We start from the raw sequence: 19,947 nt of genomic DNA on the forward strand, positions 1-19,947 counted from the left end.
AATGCTGTATTCCCAAATGACAGACTTATCTGTTTATGTTTGTTTATTTTCTACTCTTTTTCATTATCACATCATGTGCAATGCCTTGTTTAAATGCTGCTGTGACGTAAAAAATGTCCTAAATTTGAATCAATAAAGCAAATCTTATCTTATCTACTTGAAAACTGGCCAATACATTTTGCATAAAGCAGCTCACAATGGACTTTTCCAGAGATATTTGCTGTGGCTGGATATCCAGGGTAGAAGCTTTCCACTTTGTGCTGATTCGAGACACAGTGTGCTGAGTTTTTGTGCCACTGTGAATGTGTTTATTTACACCCACCAGCCGAGCATTAATTAGGAAACTAGGGCAATGAGGGGAGATGCTGAGCTGAATATGCATTAGCCTGTGCTTTGTAGTGACTGAGGGGTTCTTGGATGTGCTCTCTTGCCAAACTATCACCCCTCTTGCTCTTTCTCACTCTCTTTCTATCAAACACACACAAACACACACACATCCGCTTCCTCTCTAACCAGCCCTCATTCTCCTCCTCTTTTCTCCTTCGTTCCCTCCATGCCAGGCCTTAACTCTCTTTTTCATTCATTGCATCTGTTTGGTTTGATGAAGGGCAATGGTGTTCTTATTGGAGCAATTTGCTGGACTCTCTCTCTTTCTCTCTCTCCATCAGAGAAGTTAAAGGGGACCTATCATGCAAAATCCACTTGTGTACGTCTTTTATACATGAATATGTGTCCCCGGTGTGTCAGGGAACTCACCAAGTGTCAGAAAACACAACCCTTCTCTTTTCCTCCATACCCAAATCTCTAAAAACGGGGCTGCAACGGAGCTGATACAGATTTGAATTTTCCTGACGTCAGAAAAGGGGTGCTCCGCCTATATGGGCAACTCTCCACCTATCAGGGGAATGGGGGGTTGGGCCACGAACGTGTCCGTTCACACGAGACCGCTCGAAAGCGCTGGAGACGCTGTAGTACATGTGCCAGGCCTGTAAGTGGTGCTGTAGTCACAGAATCAGCCCTGGCAAAAACAGTGCGAAATGAGGCATGGCTAAAATGCATGATCTGTTTGGTATTTTGAAAATAAACCTCCCCGGACATGTTTTATATAGGTATGGCCCTACAAATATTATTCAAATATATAGGTCCACTTCCATTTACACACATTTGAAACCTTCGAATTTTTTTACTGCTATCATGGATTTGTTTGATTCTATAAATAAATACTTTCTTTTTTGGAAACAATTACTTCTGATACGATACGATACGATATACTTTATTGTCCCCGTAAGAAAATTTGTTCTGGGCTCCGTCCAGCAGTTCCGGATGATGATAACATCTCATGTTCAACACATCATGGTTCTTTATAATCTATAGGGCATATTGTAACCTGACGTACAGTACAGCTAAAGTACAGTATACTGTAGCTGAAAAGATTAGTCATATTAGGTTTTTTCCAATTAAGATCTGTGGAGCCATCATACATCATCATTACGTGGATCATTCCAGCACAGTTCTGAACACTGCAATTACTAAATGAGTTGTATTGTCACTGGCACATAAACTGAAACAACAGTCATAAAGACAGCAGGAAAATGAGTTTTCAAGGTAATCCTAAAAAACAACATTATCTATTGCACTTTTCCTACACAAAAGGCTACATGCCATTACACTGGGTTACATATATCTGCATAGCTCAATAGATCAGTCACTTTAAAGAGAGTGAAACCAAACAGTATGTATGGCATCTCATTTCAACAGAATTCAATCAACAATTTCCCTTGTTGTGTTGAGTATGAATACTGAGGCCACACTTTCTTACTAATATCATACCCCAGCCATCATGTAATACTTCATTTATTGTTCCCTTAATTGTCTCTTTAAACACCTGTCACATACATTCTCATTATCTCTCCTCCCTTACACACAGACGGCAGACTATAGTTATCGGGCTGCAGTGAGGGAGTTGATCCCTCAGCTGCGTTACCTAGACGATGTAAGGGTGGAGGAGGACGGGCTGAGCTGCAGCAGCACCATGGGAGAGGACTGGGCCATCCTCCGAAACTCCATCAGAGACTGCAACTCACCTCGCGCCGCTACTGACGACGGTGTGTGTTTGTTATGTTTGGTTGTTGATTCATTCAGGGGGAACGGCTGTTTATGAATGGGTCACTCACTTCTGTCTTTATAGAGGACACAGCAGACAGTGAATGTCCTTACAGCAGACCCAGCTCCAGTCTCTACGGCGTCTGGCCCCTCTCCTCAGCTGACTCCAGGCCCCACACTGGCTCCAGACCCATGTCAGCGTCCAGGCTTGGGGTTCTCTCCCCTTAGGTCCCAACCTGGTTCTGCAGACTCAAACCTAGCAACAGTGGAAGCAGAAACCAGCATCCTGACACATGGTGAGGCCCTTTAATGGCTGTCATTCACACTGATGTTTTCAATTAGATATTTTCAACATCCATCTCCAATGTATCATCGTTTTTACATTTCTTTTCTTTTGGCTTCGGCCCAAGCAGATACACTTTGTAATCTTTACTCAACACTGCCACCAAGAGGACTGTTTTTGTGTTAGAAAACGGTTTGATTTATTTTCCACTTTGTACATTACTTCTCTAATCTGCTGCTTTCTGAAGGAGCTGGCAAGATTCTGTTCTGTGGAAACCCAGTCCAGGCCATACGATCGAGGCGAGAAAAGTTGAAGGTAGGTGGCGTTGGTTGGAAAGAGGAACGACTAAATCACTTCAATAACATCTTGTTGCTAGAAATACAGATCTCTTCTGAAACGTCTCTACCTGTCCTTTCCCAATTTATATTTACCCTGTGAAAGCTTGTGATATGAAGGTTGGGTGGGGGTCAATCTGAGGGTGAGGAGGTGAAGAAAGAAAGGGAAACATTGGGAGAGAAAAGATGGAGGATTGAATAATAATTGCGAGAGAGAAGGAAAAGAGCTAAAGGGACATATGTTGTTTTACGTATTCATTAACTTTGTATCACTGTGGCGCGTCAGTTAGATAGAATATTTTTTAAATGTATTGTAGTTTATCAGATCTCTAATAAATCTACACCAATGTATACCTTTTTACAGTTTCCTGTACAGTCAAGCATTTATAGTGTGTGTGTGTAGAGGCCATTATAGCCACCTGACACCATCAGCTCGTCTCTATAATGTCAGTATATCCAGAAGGAGCTAATTATTAACAGGAGGACAGAAACCTGAGAGGCCCTGTGGTGGGAGGACACAAATGGTTGGACATGTGTGAAGGGTGCAATAGTGGCAGAGCAGCTTGACATATGGGGCTTCCCCTGCCAACCACATGTTATCGACTGGTATAAAGTATACACGCTGTCACGCTCTTCTCACTGTGTTCTCCCTCTCTGTCTGGCAGTTAGTATCTATAGTTAATGAAGGCTTTTATTCTGTTATATTTCCTTACTTCCTCTCTACTGCCCTCATGCTCATCGTCCCTCTCTTTGGCCTTAAAGACGGCCCCCAGCAGGTCTACTTTCACCCCCCGTGACCTACCCATCCATGTACCAGAACACTCGTACGACCTTGAGGAGCCAGATTTGAGAGAACGCGTTGATGTGTTTGCTGAGCTTAGATCTTGGAGGGAGCAGCACAGCAAGTACGAACACTCTACACACATCACAGACTTTCTTTAAGGGCTGGACATATACTGAATGATTATAAAAGTACATTTGAATGTCTGGTTACAGAAAATGTATTACAGACACATGGATCACCATTAGCATATGTTTCATTTCCAACCCATGAGGACTTTTTGAAAGAAAGTCAGTGTGAGAAAGCTAATGAATACCTATTAATGATATAAAAAATATACTTTCTAGCAAGAATTCTAGTTTGTTCCTCACTTTAGCTCACAACCTGCCTTCCCATGACTTAAGGGGATGAAACTAAACATCTTTCTACAATTTCTCAGGCGTCTCCAATCCATAGAGACAGGAAGATTGCCCCAGGTCCTGGCTATAATGCATAGTGACGAAGAGGAGGGGTACAATGATGATGAAGAAGAAGAAGGCTTTGGCTGTGTAACGAATGACAGTAGTGATGAAGAACATGGAGCAGAGAAGCATGGTGACAGCAGAGATGCTGCCTCACCAGATTCCTCTTTCCAGTCTCTTTCTCCAGGTGAGTACTCACTTAATGAACATACATGATGATCTTTTATCCACGATAACATCTGGATTAAAACCATAACACATGACATACCAGTAGGTTACCAAGAGTAATGGCAGCTACTAAACCTTCTGTAATGTTTTGTTTTTCAGACCTGCATCATAGAGAAGCTTTATCCCCTGAGGTTGCTCAACTGTCCCTGTCCCCAGACACCACGCTGTACCCTTCCCCCCTCTCAGCGTCACACTAACTACTGGTATACAGCAAAAGCCATCAGGGGTCCGCGCACGAAGGCTTCGACTCAGCCATACCACCTCAGAACATTTACCTGATTTGAGAAGAGGGGGCTTCTCTGGGTCAGGTGCCGCCACAGGAGACACGGACCTGGCATCTCAGAGGGTCCAGCAGCAGATGGCCGATGTCCGTCTGTTGCCCCTGCCTGCACACAAACCCCACCCACCTCTAGAAAGTGCCCTTGGTAATGGGCTCTTGGATTCATGGTATGGCATTTGAAAGGTTATGGTAGCACACGTTTTTGGAAAAAATAGCTATTTAAGTGAGCATTAAACTTGAGTTTTAAATACAATCGCTAACATTTTGACTTTAAACTTTATTAAAAGATAGATAGATAGATAGATTAGTACTTTATTAATCCCAAATTGGGAAATGTTTGCGTTGCAGCAGCATACAAAGACAAGGCAATGTACATAAACAATCCAAAATATTTCTGAAATAGAAATAAAATAGCTTTAAAAACTTAAAAAATATACATGTGGAAAATACAAATTACAGTAACAAAATAAAGCAGAAATGGGTGATGATACAAATAAAACGTTTGTGTTTTTCAGTGGAGAGTCGGACATATCCAGTATACATTCTGGCCGAAAGCTTCTTCAAACTCCTCAGACGTCCAAACTCTCGGACAGACCATCGATAACTCGCCCTCACACAGCCAGTGCAGCTCTGCAGAAACATCAGCAGCACCTCACACACCAGCCCTGCAGAGGGAGCTCACACCCAGACTGACACCAGAGTGGGCAGATGTCTGGCTGCCTGACCAGTGATCGTTGATCAGTGATCAGTCAAATGCAGGGAGGCCATTAAGGGTCATTCCCCTTATTTGCTCACTCACATGCTCAACATGATTTGAATGATCTGTATTCTTGCCATGTGATGTTCTCTGTCTCTTTTTTAAGCTTAAGATCTATAAGACCTTGAAAGCATTCCCAATAAATGTTTGTAGTGGCCAACATCACAGTCCTCTAACCTAAGTAATTGAGCAATACACATCACAAACTAAAAGTGTAAGTGGATCCCTGAGATGATCAATCTAGTGCTTCCGCGATGCTGGTTGCTTTATAAAGGCTATATGAGCCTGATGAAAAAGAAAGGGGATGTGACTGAACATTTGCATTTCTCAGGTTGAATGAACTTACAGAGAACTCAAATGCCATCTTGTGTTTAACCCAATGTATTTGTTTCTGTATATTCTTTTTATTCCTGAGCCGTAAGGTTAATATATTGTAAAGGATAACTTCATCCAAAATGTCCTGCAGTGACATTGAGTGTTTTGACATGCATGGTGTAACAGTCTAACTTTGCCACTTGAGGGCGCCATCTGTAATCATTTCTGTGAATCAAAAACTCATTCCGTTGTTTAAACCTCCTTGGTCAAACAATTCTTCAAATCCACAACCTTGAAACTCAAGATCTTTCATTTTGTTGACTTGTTGTTCATATCTAATAAAGCATCTACAGTACACCATAGATTTAGAATAAGCGTTTGCAACCCTGCACAATTACAATATAAGACATGATGTATTGACTACAGAGAAATGTAATGGAGCAAATCCAGTCCATTAAGACATCATTGTTTTTGTCTGTGGCATATCCTTTTGTTTTCCTAAAGCTATGGGAAATTACCTCTGCACCATGAAGGACACTCTCTGACTGAATTCATCCTGAGACGTACAGTGTTTGAGGACTGGAGAGGTAGCCATATCTATAATTGTATTAGTTCTTCAGGCACTGCAAGGTGTAAGGCAGGCCCGGTTCCAGAACAAAATGACTAAGGGTGCAATCTGAGATTAGAGAGGGGTGCAGTGGTAAAGTGCTATTTTTATAAGTGGGGAGTGTACCTAACACCCTCTATGGGGGGCTTCCTCACTTCCTCTGGGGGGGTCCGGGGGCATGCTCCCTCGGGAAGATTTTTTTTTAAAATATTGAAGGTTAAAAGCATCAATCTGGTGCACTTTGAGAGCAACATTAAGAGATCTATGGAGCTATGTGCCTCTTTGCTTGATTATGCCTTCCCAGTCCCTTTTCACGTAGCCTATAAGGCATGGCGCCAGTTGTTTGTAGCCAGTTGTGGTGAAGGCATCTGACTTACTTGAACCGAAAGGTCTTCATGCATGCAGAAGATGGCATCTTTTTTACATGAATATCCAGCCAATCTCTGTTTTGAAACCATGAGCTGCAAAATGAGCGCCTCACCCCACTGTACAGGCGAGTTGGGTACTTTTTTAAATATACCTGGGCAGGCTCTGTTTTGCAGAGGTCCTATGGCAACTTGCGGGCCGCCGAGGGGTGGCGGTGTTTGGGGGTAACGAAGACGGCTGTGGCTGCTCCGCCTCTGTGGGCGAGGCGGGCAAAGCCGTCGAGTCGGGCAGGAGGACGTTAGCTGTCCACGACAGTAACGTAATGTCCCCATGATCTGAACTGTTATTACCTGCAGTAGATGCAGTGTATGCTAGCGATAAGGGCTGGTTGTTTTAACCATTTTCTGATCCATCATTGACTGCTGTGTAAGCACCTTGCAGATGATGAATGTGCAGCGGCACAGGTCACGCGCACCTGACATAATAACGTTACTTACCGTTTAAATTGATCAAATAAATGCAGCAGACAATGTTATTTAACCACAATTACAAATTTATTTTATTTCAACTATATTCTTCTTCTTCTTATTATTATTATTATTATTATTATTATTATGAATACTACTATTGTTAGTAATAGTAGGCAAAATGTAATATTTTTCACTTTTAATTTTTTTTACTTTTAATTTTTTTTTTTTTTACTTTTCATTTTTCAAATGAGGGTGCATAACGACTAAACTGAGGGTGCAATGCACCCTTATGCACCCCCGTAGAACCGGGCCTGGAAGGCAATATATATATATATACAGTACACACAGACGTGCAGAAACACAGAAATGCATGGTGTGTGCATTTCCACTCAGCCATGACAGGCTCTTATACAACATGTTGACACATTTCTTATCTCTTAGCATGTCTTTCCATCACGTGACTCGATCAGCTCACAGGAATGCCCTAATTTGCGCCATGGCTTTGCCCCTCTAAGGTGTTCTCACTCATGCTTTCATTTGACTGGTGCTGTTACGTTTCAGGACACAGATGGAGTATGAAAAGAAAGGGCTTCTATGGTGGGAAAGTGTCCACCTACTCTTTCTAAATAGTCTTGTAATTGTACTGAAAGGGGTGATTCTCACAGCTGTTTGGGATCTGGGACCTCATCTGGCCTGTGAGAAGCTTTCTCCTACTCCTTAGTTATTAACAGATGAGACAAACCAGAAGGGCCTTTTTGTCCTCCTTGGCTTTTTGATGCTAAACGCTGTTAGGAGGATAGCCAGATTAAGGCAATAATAATTATAATGGATAGTAGAGGAGCAAAATAAGTCCCCCTCGTGTCATAAATAAACACATATATTTCTGTCAGACTGAAGTGGAGAAAACTGTGTCAACACATGCTGTGAATAACATTAAAACAAATCTGGTTTATGTGATTCAATTACTGATAGTTACTGATGATAGTTGTAGTTGCATTTCCCAAAAGACTATCAAAGCCATCAGAGACAAGAGATTCATATAATAATCCTCTTAGATTAAATAGTACTGCTCTTTTGTGTTGTATATAACTGTATATAACAACATACAGGTGTGAATCCATTACAGGGAAAAGACAGGACAGAAACGCACTTCAACACTTCACTTTGTGACTGAAAGGGTAATTTTCTTTAAAATCATAGAGAGCTTTCTTTTGATTTGTGACAGGTAATTTTCCTTGCATGTGTTGTTACTGGAAATACAGTATGAGTTCAGACAGGCTGCAACAAGGAACATTCCATTCAATGCAAGATATTTAGGCTCCATAACTCTTTTTCAGTGACCATTTCCAACCACATGCAGACATTGCAGTCCAGAATGGTAAACAAATATATAATGCATAGAGTTAATCACATTTCCTCCATCACAATTACTCCTTCTTGTTGGGATGAATATAACTTAATAACAGGTGGTGCTAAATGTGTATGCTAAGGTAGATCCATTTATATGCATTAACTGCCTGAGTTCTGCTATAACGATGTTGCCATACTTTCAAGATACATCAGGTAATTAATTTGAACTAAAAACCAACATCAAATTGAATACATGTATAGATTTAAAAACAATAACTTTAAATGGAGAGGCTCTATCAGCTATAAGTGCTCTCAGTAAATGTTTTGCAAAGCTAAATTGATATAAACTGCAGCTACATTTGCATTTTATGCCCAACCTGCTTCAAAGTCATGTGTTCTGTAACTATATGAGCAGCCAGAGGCACACCTGTTATTCAAGAGGAAGAAAGGAAATGCTGTGGGACTCAGAGAGAATAGTGTTTTCTTTCCAACTCATATTGCATCCATACATTTGAGGAGAAGAAGATGACGGTTTTACGTATGTTGGCAAAGCCTAAAGTCACCCCATCAACATGATTCAGGGATTCAGGGATTGCTTGGCACAGTGACACATTGCAGACAGGATTTCTTAATGTGATTAAAATAAGTGGATGATTATATGATTTCAACTTTTAATGCTGTATCATTTTGTGAGAATGTTCTATTGTGCTTCGGCCAAGACGGGTATTAAAGAATCAAAAAGCAATCATTAAAATAATTCCAGTAAATTAAGTAAGCCCTTGCCAAACTTAAAACATGGAGGTGTTCTGTTCATTTGTTTAGGAAACAGCATTTACTTATTACAGTCATATGTGATAAAACTAAAACATGATACAGATGCAATTAGCACCTCCTGCTTCCAACCCTTCCTCCTTGTAATAGCCTACACACATGCAGTAACATGTTGTAACTTGTATTTAAAGAGAACACTCCCTACGTTTTTTCTCAGTCTATATTAATGGAGCCAATGGCCTCTATAAATGATGTCAAAATGCAGAACATCTCAAAGCAAATCAGATTTAACCTGGGACCTGCAAGAAGGTTGGACCTCAAGTTGTAATCTTGTGATAGTAATAGATCATCCATCAATGTAATCTAATTGCTGACAAATCAGTTAGTAGGCTGATATAAAAGCCTTACTGTACTCATAATCTGTAATAAAATTAAATCTACTGCTGCCAACGTGCCTTGTGTTTGTGGTAATTTCTCAAACTATGTTTTGACACTGGTGAACCAGCTTTTTGTCATATCAGGCAAGGCAAGATCCCAAGTGATCGCCACGCTTATGCTGTTGCCAGGACTGTAATCCTTTATATTTTTTGAATGGTATTTTGTATACATACTTCATAATATCGAAAAAAAAATAATAAGCATTTCTCCATAGACATATAACTTTTTTTTGTTACTTCACTAGGAATCATTTTCACAAACATATTTCATGACATATACTTTTATTTAGAAACTACTGACCGGAAACTGTGTTATTTCTATTTCCTGTGTGGTTTGATACTAGCGGACTTTTGACGACGGGGACCAGACTCAGACTGGAGGATGACAAGATCGACTACTAAATCACTTGTAAGTTGTTTAAAACCTTTTGTTTTATTTTCTGCCACATGATAGTGACATTTCGATGTTTTTTGAGGGGTGTAAGTGTTTGCAAGTGTGCCCGTGGCGCTGCACCTGCAGGGGGGGAAGGCTAGCGATAAAGTGGATACATAACTTTTCTCCCTGGCTCTGTTGTTGAGTAAACACACGTTACGTTACAAGTTAGTCGTCAAACTTCATTTTGTGTTAGTATGTTTAATTGGCTTCGTGGCTACGTAATTTAAAAGAATATATTGTAAATAAGTGGTCGAATAGTTAATAGCATAGTGACTTTAATACCAAAATATGTTCATGTAGGCTACAACTGAAGTTGTGCTAAACTGTCAAGTAGTAAATAACTCACTTTTGTAGATTAGGTACACTTTTAAAAACACTATTGTCAAGCTTAAATTAAGTGTTATGAAAAAAGCAATAGCAAAGGTTATCACAATAAGTATGTCAACAACAACATCACAAATCTTGTTATCATCATCATCATCATCATCATCCTCATCTATTTATTACATTGTGTAAGCATATTTGCATTTTGCATTGAATTTGAAATGTAGAGGTTTTTATATAATGACGTTTTAATACACCCATATTTGTACACATTCAAATGGTTGGCAGTTGAGGGAAGTATTATTTTCAAACATTTTAAAAGTAATCATGTGCTGCCTTATCATTGTTGATTAGGTCAGCTTTTGAAAAAAACTCGATGTTGCTAGTTGAGCACATTTATCAGTGAAGTAGTCATGTTACTTAGGCTACTTACTTAGTAAATGTGGTAGCATAAATATATTTTAATCTCTTACCCTATCTCTTGTTGTAATTTGTATTGTAATGCTGCAACTAGCCATTCATTTCAGTATTGGTTAATCAACATTTCCCCCCCGGCTAAGTAGATTCATTCATCCCCAGAAATGAGAATCTTAAAACAGAATTGTTCAAGTCAAAATGTAGTTGTTGATCAAAATGTAGTTGTTGTTTTAGCTTCTCTCACATATATTTGTTACATAGAAAAACCTGAATAACCTAAAGACAGCCCTGTACCCAAAAACACCCCAAACAGCATCCTAAAGGGTGTAGTAGTATTTATTGACCAAACATATTCTGAATGCACTTATAAGAAAAGTGTAAAAAAAGATATGTTGCATATGTGCATTATCATTACCATTAAAACATGTAACAATTGGTTCAGCAGGTATTTGTTCACCTGTCTAGCCGTTTTGTAGTAGTTTGTATCTGATGATGCGTAGGTATACGTCTCTTCCTTTTCTGGTTTGTCCCCGGGGATTTTTGGTCTGTTTGTTACTTCCTCCATTTCTCTGTTGTTTGTACCTCTTCACTTCAACTTCCTTGTTTGATGCTGTTTTCTTCCCTTTTCTTTATCTTTCCTATATTACTGATTGACCACAAGTGAAAGATCAACTTTGTTAATAGTCGTTGTGGCCTCTTTATGTATTGTCATCATACTTCATATTTTATGTATATCTTTTGAAACCATAATGCTTTTCCACAAGTGTTTAGGGTCTTCCTTGTCAGATTGCTTTGTGGTGTAGATTATGTTTGAAAATGAGGCTGAGATAGGTTGCTGTTCTGCAGTATTTCTGTATTAGCCATCTTTAAAAAAAATTCCTTTAATTAGGGATGCTCCGATCGCCAATTTCGGGGCCGATCACCGGAATCAGTATCGGCCGATACCGATCGCCGATCCGATCAAGTGGGCCGGTGTTGCAGTATAACGTGAGTCATGACAACTGGCGACATTCTATTATTTTCGTCATAGGAATCCGGGGCGTGTACATTGAGGACCCATTGTTGATTTACCATGTCGATCGCCTCGTTTGTCGTTTACGTTCATCTTTTGCTATATCTGCCTTCCTAAGATCACTTTGATGCACATTCAGTACTCGTATGTGAGGTTGTGGGTGAGAGGTGGATATCGTGACGCTTACAGGGAGGTATCGAACATTACAAAGTAGGTGACTGTGTGGATGCCTGTTCAAAATATTGCAAACTTGAATAAATCATTTAAATTATATATTTGTGTCCGACTTTCATTTGTACATCGTTCTTAATGTGATGTATAGTAGCTCTGATAGCTGTCCATACCTTCAGACAGCCTAAAAGTAAAACACAAGTCGTTTATTCACAGCCCGAACGCTCATCGAGATGACTGGATCCTCATGACAGGTTGTGATCAGCTCCGATTAAATTGTGATATCAATGCTGTAGCTATTCTCCAGGGAGCACGTTTTTTTATGAAATACCTGTATCCCTCTCATCACAACAAGACTCTACACTGTGCAGGAAAAACAATTACATACATGAAAATAACCTTGATGAATGGGTAATAAGTTGTATTTATTTCCTGACCAACATTTAGCTGGAAGACTGGGATACACCCTGGATTGGTTACCTCTACATCACTGGGTGAACACTCTCTATAACAGATATTATAAATGTTTACTTTAATTCACCAAACTTGCATGTCTTTGCACTATGGGAGGACACTGGAGCAGTTGAAGAAACTTCTGAGCATGGACTCTGAACAGAAAGGAAAACAGCTAAGATCTAAAACTGTACATTGCTTGCTTAATGAAATGTAAACAACGTCATTACTGCTTACTCTGGATGAGTGATGTAAAATGTTTGTCAATATTCTAACATGTCTTTTTTCTGTTTATTTTAAGATCGAGTGCACTGGGTGCGCTATGTGGTACCACACGTACTATGTTGGGGAGCCCTGTCAATGCAGATTTCTTTTGTAAAGGCTGCACTTCTTAGACACACACACACACACACACACACACACACACACACACACACACACACACACACACACACACACACACACACACACACACACACACACACACACACACACACACACACACACACACACACACACACACACACACACACACACACACACACACACACACACACACACACACACACACACACACACGATAACAAAGGTATCCCAGCTGTAGCTGTGAACATGACAGGATGTGAGATGACCTAGAAGAGCATCAGGACTGTTTGAGGCATATGATAGCTATGTGATTAGCATGATGATTCAGCCTCTATGGAGATAGACATATGACAAGCATGCTCATTTCTGACGTGGAGCTAGTCTGAAGTAAACATTGAATACTGCTTTCTATTCCTCCATCTTGTGACTGTGTGACTGCCTCTCTTGGATATCAGCATGTGAAGGACACTGTTCAGGAACTAGTTGATGCTCTGTATGTGATGACTACTTCCATTCTGGAGAGGATCACAGATACATGGATCCTGATGTTGAAGCTCAAGTCGGGGACCAGTGAGATTGTTCTAACAATTTCCAATAAATGTTATTCTGAAACATAACTATCACTGTTGTCTTTTCTTCTATAAATGAAGCCAAAAATATGTCAAGCTGCGCTTAGCCCTCCAAAAAGTGCATGCAACTTAGACAGTTAAGCATTTTATATCAGTGGGTCCTCATGGTGCAACACGGAAGGCAGACAGAATTGCAGACACAGGTGTCACATGAACTTTAAATGTTCTGGAAAGTTCCTTATACAGCTTTAGCCTTTTTGATCTCATGAAGTCCCTAAGTGACACACACTGAACAGTCTGGTGGGTTATGGTCCTTGTCATTTGCTTTTGTGTTCCCATAACAACATGTCCAAGATGTCCATGTGCCAGGCTAACACATGTGACATAACTAGCTACATTTGGAAAGGTTTTTTGTTGCTAAAGTTAACATTCAAGCCATTTAAGAATACAAATGCTTACATGACATGTAATTTGTTAAACATTAAGCTGTCTTGGGCTCTTTTCTGATTCTGATTACATATAACCTGTTGTAGAAACATTTATTGATGAAATTGATATGAAACTAATGGCATAAATATTGCTGTGACACTGATGTCACATCAAGACATTAACCCTAAACATTCACAGTAAACCCGGAGTGACATATATGCACAATTACAAATATGATTATGATCTGCTCAGTTAATTTAGCTGATTCAATTATATTTAGTTAACATATTCTTTATTATTCAATTCAAAGTATGTTCAAACACATGTAAACCAAAAAAATCATCCTCATTAATGAAGTTATAAATAAGAGTTACTTTACCATTAAAGCCCAATGTGACATATATGTCACATTTCAGATATTTCACACTGGGGGGGTTACTTGTCATAAATGTGTTCTAGGTGGTCTATTTAGTCTAAATGACGTTCCCCTTAATTTCCTCAAAAGTAGAAATGGGTCCGGGTTCTTATGGGTTAAACGTATAGGCTTAAAGGCATAATATAACTACTGTATTATATGTATTCAACGTGTGCCCCGCTGGACTTACGTTTCTGTGGTTGACCGTTACTGTGACATATCAGTAGAGCCACGGAAGATAGTTTGTGTGTTTCATTCCCATGCATCAAGGTTATTTTCATGTATATAATTGTTTTTCCTGCACAGTGTAGTCTTGTTGTGATGAGAGGGATACAGGTATTTCATAAAAAAAAACGTGCTCCCTGGAGAATAGCTACAGCATTGATATCACAATTTAATCGGAGCTGATCACAACCTGTCATGAGTGATCCAGTCATCTCGATGAGCGTTCGGGCTGTGAATAAACGACTTGTGTTTTACTTTTAGGCTGTCTGAAGGTATGGACAGCTATCAGAGCTACTATACATCACATTAAGAACGATGTACAAATGAAAGTCGGACACAAATATATAATTTAAATGATTTATTCAAGTTTGCAATATTTTGAACAGGCATCCACACAGTCACCTACTTTGTAATGTTCGATACCTCCCTGTAAGCGTCACGATATCCACCTCTCACCCACAACCTCACATACGAGTACTGAATGTCCATCAAAGTGATCTTAGGAAGGCAGATATAGCAAAAGATGAACGTAAACGACAAACGAGGCGATCGACATGGTAAGTCAACAATGGGTCCTCAATGTACACGCCCCGGATTCCTATGACGAAAATAATAGAATATCGCCAGTTGTCATGACTCACGTTATACTGCAACACCGGGCCTAAATGGAAGATTTAAACATCACTTTAAATCTTCCATTTAAAGTGATGTTTAAAACTCAGTTAATGGGGCTCATTCACTGGAGCTTCCACAAACAACAATCAACTTAATTATTACATTCAAATGATGTACATTATTCAAGTTTACATTCACTTTGGAGAATAACACGGGAGAAATGAGCGGAAGCGCTCTCTTTTCCTCTCTCCCTCTCCCTCCCCCCCTTTCTCTCTCCTGACAGCCTGTCAGTATCTCATGCAGCTCACTGATCCAGTAATGAGTGACCCGACAGTGAAGAATAAATATAAGTATAACTAGTTTAGCTTGTTCCAGAGGTAGATAAAATAGCTAAGTGTGTTAGGTCTAACTCTTGTGTGTTCCGCTTACCGGTCCGGCGGGCGGAGCTGCAGGATTTCTGCTTCACACACGTTGCATTCCGCTATTTTACTGTCTTTTTCGGACACCTTAAAATAATGCCAGACCGGTGAAGCCATTTTGGCGAGCTTGTTTTGCCGCACACAGAGAAAAGTGTCATGTATTTTACGTCATGCGATCGGCTCTCGCGATCGGCATGTTTAGAGAGCACCGATCGATCGGTAGAGAGTGAGTATCGGCCGATCTCGATCGGTGACCGATCGATCGGAGCATCCCTGCCTTTAATCCATTTGATCCAATTCATGCTGAAACCTCTAAAGGAATTAAGTCTGGTGATAGTCAGGGGATTTCATATCTAAACAGACATTTATTTTTCTGGGAAATGATTTTGCTTAGTGCTACAATCAAAAATCATTTTATAGTATTTTCCTCTGGTGTTTTTTTTTATATTAAATGTGAAACTCCCTCTAGTCATAATGCTGGAATACAATGAAAAGTGTGACACCATTTTCACTGTGTAGTGTTGAGTTACTTGACCTCTTTGTCCCCCCCACACTATGAGATCCCTTCATGGTGACTCATCTGTCCAGCTGCTCAGCACTAGAGAACATAAAGGCTTGTCGAGTACCAGCTGAGAATCACACGCACGCCCTTTGAATGTATGATCCTCAAATCCTAAGCAATGGCTGTTATCAATGATGTCTTTATTTTTTTTTATGTGAACAGTAGTGAAAAACGATATATCAATTACAAGTTAGAGGTCACCTATTATGCAAAATCCACTTTTTATGTCTTTTATATAAATCAACACATGTCCCCTCTGTGGAAAGAGACTCTGAAAGTTTCAGGAAAAAAGATTCGCTCTCTTTTTGTCCCGATTCAATAGCCGCGTTCACACTGCGGTACTTTTCCCACAAAGGTTCATGCGAACTTAGTTCATGCAAACTCTTTAGTTTGCATGAACTAAGTACAGATCGCGTTCACACCAGAAAAAGTCCCTGGGGGTGGATTAGGCAAATGAAGCCGCTGACGTCACTTCTTCTTCTTCTGCTTTGGGTTTACTGGCAGGCCGCAAACCACTTCACGGCGTGTACTGCCGCCCAAAGTCCCCGGCCGGAAGTCCCCGGAGTTGGGGACTGGCTTCAGTAGAAGCTGCTGGGACTCCCAGCCTTCCGGGTAAATCGCCAGAACGCCGACACCTCCTCATCTCCACTGCTCCCATGTTTTATTTTGTGTTGCCATAAGTTAGTCTCTCTGCGTTTCTGCGCTGGGCTAATGCTAATGCGAGGATAATAAGATGGAGGCTTCACAAAACTTTTTGGGAGTTTTACGGGGCGTGGTTTGCAATTCGCCCAGCCAATCAGGAATATAGCTCTTTTCTCAAAAAAGAGCCGCTCGAAAGTCCCTGCTCTCTAGCAGGGACTTTCGAGGGGGTAAAAAAGTTCGCATGAACTAATTTGAGTACCGGCTCTTTTTGGTGTGAACGCGATCATGAACTAAGTTCGCATGAACCTTTGTGGGAAGAGTACCGCAGTGTGAACGCGGCTATTTATATAAAAACCTGTCTGAAAATGAGCTGATCAGATTTTGGCCACTTTATGATGTCATAACGATTTCTTGGCTTGTGTAACCATTAGCCAATCACCAACTAAGGTAACACCCCCCCGCCCCTATCACCTGCATCTCCTCCTAGAGCACCATTGTGTTCTTTTTAACCAAATATCTCTCAGAGGGGCGTGGGGAGTGGCTCCTTGTTTTCATCTAAAGTAACAGACAGAGAATCAGCACTTTTGAAACAGGGCTGAAACACAGGGGATTATGGGTAATGCTGCAATGATCTGTTTAGTATTTCGATTCAAACTCTTGAGAGACATGTTTTTTATTTATCTGAGACCTATACTATATTGAGGGAAAACAGTATAATAGGGGACCTTTAAGTACCAAGTATTTAATCGCATATTGGACTTGACTTTGCATAACGTAAGTGAAACTATAGCACCCAGGCTCAGGTTTGAATTTTCATTTCAGTTTGGCAAGTGTGGTTTATAAAATGAAGCAGAGCAGTTTGCATACTGTAACTTATTGTCCCCTGAAGTTGTAAAGCTGAATGCTTGTCAGTGTCATGTGATTAGATCTCATCTACACATTGCATGTTTCTTTTCCTAGAATAATTCCTGAATCCCGAGCCAGAATGTGCCTATTATCTATTGACAAGCTGATACAGGATTGTTAATCCTCAGGTAGTCCTCTCAATTACCAGCAAAAAAAAAATCAATGCTGGAGGCTCAGAATTGTCATGGCTGTGTCCCTGCATTGGACTCTGTCACCTTCTCTCTCTCTGCTCATCAGCTCTCCTGTCACATTCACACTGTGGAGAGGTCATTTGGCCTCCTTTCACTTGGTAAATGCTTTTCGGAGAATTAGATCTGCCTGCCACCGCTGAAGTAGGGCAATTTAGTGGCGCAGAGGCGATGTATTGCAAGGGAGATGATTGTGTTCAAGTGTTCAGTTTATTTCTGAGAAAGTGAACATACAAGTGATATCAATCTGATAATAAACCTGTTGCCTAACATTGGTAGACTGTATTGTTTCACTGTTCTTTTGGGGAAGTATGCTGGAAGGCTTCACTGCAATTTAGGTTACTACTTTGGCAGATGCCAGCAGGGTAAAATCACGATACACTTAACATTGAAGTTCAAGGCTTTTATTGGTCATACGTATCACGTACATAGCTACAGTGTAGTTATGACGATGAAAGTCTTAGGTCAAAGGGATTTGTATAGTCTTAGATTCCCAAATTAGATGCAAGTCTTGACATGCTTTCTGTCAGGCTTTCACTTTAAGTATTCCCATCATCTGAGAACATGTACACCTGAATAGTAATACATCTACTTAAGATAAAGAGAAGTTAGAAAAAACCAAGATTGCAATTTAAAAATGCTTGTATGAAAGTATATAGGAAATGTCTGAGTGTGCATGCTGGATATAGAGCTGTACCATTAGCTTCACTGTGCTGCTCAGCATTGTTCCTCTTAGCGAGCAGAAATAGGCTGTTTGGCACAAAGCTGCTGTGAGAACTGGGCTGTGAGGAAGATGAGGAGGAAACAGTCCGTTCCCTTTTCTGCCGATAGTTACGGGTCAGGCACGATGACCTGTGCCCTGCCTCTTGAACCCAGCTCCAATTCTCTCCCACTATCTGCTTAACTTCTCTTCTTTTTCTCCTTGCCTCTGTACACCCCCCCTCTTTATCAGACTCCCCGCACCAACACCCCCACCCCCAACACCATCTTCTATTATTTTCTCCCCTTCTCACTCCGTGCAAAGGGAGTGGTGTTTTGGCAGTCATGTGACTTTTTGTCTGAACACAATTGCCGGTGTTTTCCATTGGCTGATTTTCTTTGAAAGAGCGTTGGTTTCCCGGGAGATGGGGAATGGCGGCACCACTTCACTTTTTTTTTCTGCAGCTGCACCCCCCCCTCCCCTCTGTATTGCTCTGAGCGGGTCCCTCTCTGTCACTCTGTCTCTGTCTCTTCCACAGGCGGTGGTGGATCAGGTAGCCCGGAGCACAACACACAGACACAGACACACACACACAGACACACACACACACACACACACACACACACACACACACACACACACACACACACACACACACACACACACACACACACACACACACACACACACACACACACACACACACACACACACACACACACACGCACGCACGCACACACACACACACACACACACACACACACACACACACACACACACACACACACACACACACACACGCACACACACACACACACACACGCACACGGACACACATAGACACACACAGTGTGGTGTAGCTCTCCCTTCTCCTTTTTCATCAGGCAGGCAGTCACAGAGACCATTAGACTGCGGGAGGTGAGTGAGATAAATGTCCTTGTTTGTTGAGAATTAAGTGTTTTTTGTGAGTTTAAACTTTTTTTTTGTTTCTAGTGAAACTCTTTGCTCAACTTGTTTTCATCACTGCAAACGTTTTTCAAGGTTAACATACGAGTCCTTCATTAAACACTGACTTATTGTATTAGATATAAGTCAGTGTTTGTTTATGTGACGAATGCATTTATAAGTCGTGTTACGCACCATGGTTAAGGAAAATACATGCTCAGCTCGTGATCATATGTTATAAGATTGACTGATGTATTAAAACATTTTTTTAAATTATTTATTCTACTAATTCACCCAAAAAAGAAAAAAATAATTCATACACACAAAGATAAACCAAATTAGTAGAAGCGGGAGGGCTGAAGCATAGCTTATGGGAAGTAGCCCTCCCGTGAATCATCCTAATATAACATTGGCATTATTGCGTCAAAAACGTATAGAAATTAAGGAGTAAAATAAATAAATAAAATAAATATAAATAGAGGTTAGGGAAAAAATAAATAAATGCATATATATGAAAACTAGATATAGGATCATTTTCTGCATATGTCAATGGCATTTGACTATCTTTTTTGAAAAGGAAAATACTATATATAATAATAATAATATATA

At 40.4% G+C, this 19,947-nt stretch overlaps 1 protein-coding gene and 1 pseudogene across 2 annotated transcripts in view; both read left to right on the forward strand.

The window, feature by feature from the left end:
- The first annotated feature begins 1,924 nt into the window (after positions 1-1,924).
- LOC117448464 (uncharacterized) lies at positions 1,925-5,390 on the forward strand (annotated as a pseudogene).
- Positions 5,391-9,876: 4,486 nt separating this feature from the next.
- Positions 9,877-19,947, forward strand: part of LOC117448319 (ras association domain-containing protein 7-like) — a 40,758-nt gene continuing 30,687 nt past the window's right edge. The window contains exon 1 of one of the 2 annotated variants that reach the window (XM_034085569.2): positions 9,877-9,953. The gene's annotated coding sequence lies outside the window, so the exon portion shown is untranslated. Of the gene's footprint in view, positions 9,954-19,155; positions 19,312-19,947 lie in introns of those variants that run through there. The other variant, XM_034085570.2, reaches the window with a different exon arrangement.

This window comes from Pseudochaenichthys georgianus, chromosome 6 (genome assembly GCF_902827115.2).
Source record: "Pseudochaenichthys georgianus chromosome 6, fPseGeo1.2, whole genome shotgun sequence".
Lineage (NCBI taxonomy): Eukaryota > Metazoa > Chordata > Actinopteri > Perciformes > Channichthyidae > Pseudochaenichthys > Pseudochaenichthys georgianus.